The sequence below is a fragment of the Phycodurus eques genome, chromosome 18 (genome assembly GCF_024500275.1).
Source record: "Phycodurus eques isolate BA_2022a chromosome 18, UOR_Pequ_1.1, whole genome shotgun sequence".
Taxonomy (NCBI): Eukaryota; Metazoa; Chordata; class Actinopteri; order Syngnathiformes; family Syngnathidae; genus Phycodurus; species Phycodurus eques.
The window spans coordinates 18341258-18345495 of NC_084542.1; the positions used below are offsets into that span (position 1 = coordinate 18341258).

At 44.8% G+C, this 4238-nt stretch overlaps 1 protein-coding gene across 2 annotated transcripts in view; it reads right to left on the minus strand.

The window, feature by feature from the left end:
- The window catches only part of LOC133417421 (disheveled-associated activator of morphogenesis 1-like), a 48572-nt gene extending 45486 nt beyond the window's left edge, over positions 1 to 3086 (minus strand). Inside the window, exon 1 of one of the 2 annotated variants that reach the window (XM_061705194.1) lies at positions 2928 to 3086. The gene's annotated coding sequence lies outside the window, so the exon portion shown is untranslated. The remainder of the gene's footprint in view (positions 1 to 2927) is intronic. The other variant, XM_061705197.1, reaches the window with a different exon arrangement.
- Between the last annotated feature and the right edge of the window lie 1152 nt (positions 3087 to 4238).

Sequence of the window (4238 nt, forward strand, 5' to 3'; positions counted from 1 at the left end):
GTAATTGGAACGCTCTCAGTCCATTAACCCGCGTTGTCCGTTTATGAGAGCTGACAAGCTAACGGGTACAAAACGAAAACGTTTCCTCAAGGCGTTCGTGGAAAATTGCTGATCCGGACACTTTTTTCTTTTTTTAAATTGTATTTTATGTTACAGTGATGCCTCGTCATTATCTTTTTATGACCTCTCTGTATTTTCATCATGTGGACAAGATTGCAGAATGTTTAAGGCGCTTTCCCCAGCCACGTTGTGTTGCACGAGAAGCCTTTTCCGTGTTGCAACTTTGTTTTAATAAAGCTTCAGGAACTGATCAATGGTCAAGAAGTTCAATTGTTTTAATAAATGTTCAAGAAAGGATCTGATTGTTGTTCTTTGCTTTTTTAATAAAGGTTCAAGGAAATATAAGACGGTTGCTACTTTGTTGTAATAAACTTTTGAGAAAAGGTCCGACTGTTGCTACTCTGTTTTAAAACGGATTAAGAAAAATATACTGTTGTTACTTAATTACAATAAATGTTCAAAATAGGGCTGCACGATATTGGAAAAACATGTGAGCTGGCATACGGGTGTTGAATATTACGATATTGATATTTTTGTGACACTCATCATGCCTGTAAAGAAGTGACATTTTTTTTTTTCCCGAACGAAATGAATACAGCCTATATGTATTCTGCCACATTGCTGACGTTATTCATTTCAGGCACAAGTTGTTTGTTGTTTTCATCCTCGTTCATTTCCTCCTCACCCGCATCTGCCATTCTTCCTCTGCCCGCCGCTGCTGAGATTCTCACTGGACGGCGCTCTAGCCAATAGGAGACCAGCATCTAGCGGGGTGGATGGCGATGCGCATTTAAGGTCGCATCTGATTGATCAAAGTCGGATAAACGCCACACGCGTGCAAAATTCGTATAGGTATTCATTTATCGCATGTCTCTGCGATACACACACTGCACGTGCCATTATCGCAATGACGATATTTCTTCGATATATTGTGCAGCCCTAATTCAATATCCAATTGTTGCTACATCACGTGAATGAAAGTTCAAGATCCAATTGTTGTCACTCTGTTGCAATAATTATCATTCAAGATGCGATTGTTGTTTGTGTTAAAGAACGGGCAGTCATAAAGCGAGGTTCATCCGGAACGATGGTGTCGATCCAGCTGGCAAAGCACAGGACGCCTTTGCGGCCAGCGTTTGCAGTACAACACCAGACTAATAACGATCACGCCGTCTGGCAGCATCGTGGACCAAACACGGTGTCCACCTTCTGCTGGCTTTACAGTGAAAACATCCACGTCGGCAGATCACAACACGCTAAGCGAGTCGGGAGGCGGCTAAGCATTCTGGGGAACACGGGCGACAGGCTCGCCGATAACCGTCCGACTTCTGCCTGGAACGATTACGTCGCCATAACGCTCTCCGTGGGCCCCCAACGCGGCTAGATTCTCTGCACAAATACTTTTTCTTGCTTCTACGTTTTAATATCAGTTCAGGAAAAGATCTGCTTGTCATTACTTTGTTTTAATAAACTCTCAGGAAAAGATCCAACTGTTATTTTATTTGAATGAATGTTCACGGTCCAATTGTTGTTCATGAAAAGATTATATTGTCGCTTTTTTGTTCAGAAAACATCCGCCGGTTGTTATTTGGTTTTAATAAACGACTAGCAAAACATTCAATTGTTACGTCGCTTTCATAAACTTCCGGGAAAAGATCCAGTGTCGTCTCCGCGTCGAGGAGGAGATCCTGCCCCGAGTGGAGGAGTTCAAGTATCTCGGGGTCTTGTTCACAAGTGAGGGAAGAATGGAGCGGGAGCTCGATAAGCTAATCGGTGCGGCATCTGCCGTGACGCGGACTCTGTATCGGTCTGCCGTGGTGAGGAAGCATTCTCGATTTAGCGGTCGATCTCCGTTCTTCCCCTCACCGAGGGTCACGGGCTGTGGGTCGTGACACAAAGAACAAGATCGCAGATACAAGCGGCCCAAATGAGTTTCCTCCACGTGGTGTCCGTGCTCTCCCTTAAAGAACGGGCGAGATGCTCGGTCATCCGGGAGGGCCTCGGAGTCGAGCCGCCGCTCCTCCGCATCGAGCGGAGCCAGACGAGGCGGCTCGGGCGTCTGCGTAGGGCGCCTTCCCGGTGAGGTGTTCCGGGCGCGTCCCGCCGGGAGGACACGCCGGAGAGTCTACGTCTCCCGGCAGGCCCGGGAACGCCTCGGGATCGCCCGGACGAGCTGGACGAAGCGGCTGGGGAGAGGCGACCCCGGAGAAGCGGTAGAAAATGGATGGCTGGATGTGATTCGTGTCGCTTTGTTCAAATAATCCTTCAAGATCAAATAGCTACTACTTTGTATTACTTAACGCGAGCAAGTCCTGTGAGATTTGTGGACGATCTCCAAATTCTGTTGAACTCCAAACTGGAACACTTTTGGGGACATTCCCAGTACTCTGGAGGCCATTAGAAAACGATGTTTGCTATAACAACAGGTGCATAAATAATATTGAACTGGAACCCGCATAGCAGCTGAAGCATTTACATGCAGATGAAGAACATCCAAATACAGCAGTTGCATCTTAAATGCTATATAACAAGTTACATCTGGACCCTTGCTGCCAGGAAGTAGACGGTGACACCACTTTGGGAAGAAGCATTCCACCCATTGAAGATTCAGCTGGGTCGTGGAGACCCAAACATACATTTGAAACATTTGCTTCGACCACACATACACACACCAAAGAAAGAGCTTTGGTTAGAGAAGCTCGCAGCGAGGCGAGGCGAGGCAGTCAGCAGACAAGAGAAGCCGAGCCGGCCGGGAGCGACTGACCGCCGGCCACGGACCGAGCGAAAGCCGCCCGGGAGCGGCCACTGACGCCCCCGCCTGGTTTCCAGTTCCCCCACAGAAAAGGAAAGAAAAGCGCTTTTCTTACCTCGTCCCGCTGAACATTGTCGTCCGCGAGCTCAGCGGTGGGTCGAACGAGTGGAGCAGACTCGAGCAGGCGGCGAGGTGTTCGTTCCCAAAAGCGTTGCAGCGGCAGCCCGCCCGCTCGCTCGCTCGGCCCGCCGTGACGTCATCCAGGTCCTCCGATCGCAGATGCGCATGCGCCGATCATGAGGAAGCAGAAAGTAAACAGTTCACTCGGCGGTCACGTGGAATTCCGAAGGCCACATTCCTAAATTCCTTCATTGCTTCATCGCTTCATGCTCGACATCGTCTTCGCTCTTTACAGTGGCGGGTTGCTACCGGTTTTCTTTTGGGGGGAAATCTACATTACCTAAATACCTAAAACGATATATACTATACTACTACTATATAGAATTGCGTTTGAACGCAACTTTAGAGCACGATCGAACATAAAACAAAGTACAGATACAAGAAATAAACTATGAATAATAGCAAGAATAACCGTAAAATAATTATACGAGAGATCCCTTCACATTGATTTTCTTATCCTTTTGTCATGTTTATTTTGTAATATTCACCTACAGTATTTTTAATAGTATATATTTCATTTGGTATTTTTATTTCAAAAGGGTATTTTTAATTACTTTCTTTAATTGAAAAGGTAGCTGATGTGTATATTTAGGATATTGGAATTGTGGCAGTCAAAACTGAAAATGGGGGGGAAAAAATATTGTATGGATACTTTATTACAATTGGTTAATGCTGCTAAAAATGGAGACCACTGACCACAAGGAAAATATCAGACCCTCCGATTTTGCCATGTATACCGTCAGTATACATTTAGGTAAGCATTTTTATTTTATTCCTATAAACTAATGCCAACACAGGCTACCTCCCAAATTGAAACATCGAGAGCATTTATTTGGTCCAAATATGCCCCCCACCCCCATCCCCCACCAAAAAAGGTTGTGTTTCTAGGTCTTACATTTTTCCAGAGAAATTAGATTTATAATTTAGATTTTCTTACGTTTTAGTCTTGTATCATCATATTTAAGCGTCTCTGTACTTCGGTTTTAAACAATAATTGTCCATTTAATTATATGTTCGAGCAAAAATAAAAAAAAGGCTACAAGTGATTGAATATATTTACCATTACTTACATCATTGGGCTTAAAAATGAAGAAGGGTCAGTAAAGTAGTAAACGTGCAACTCGACTCAATTTTCTTTGAACAAAAATGCACAAAATGTCTTCATTGATACTTGTGTGTCCTCTTGTGGTAAATAAATGAACTGTAAGATGTTGGCGCTCCACAAAATCCACAATTGAGTCATGCC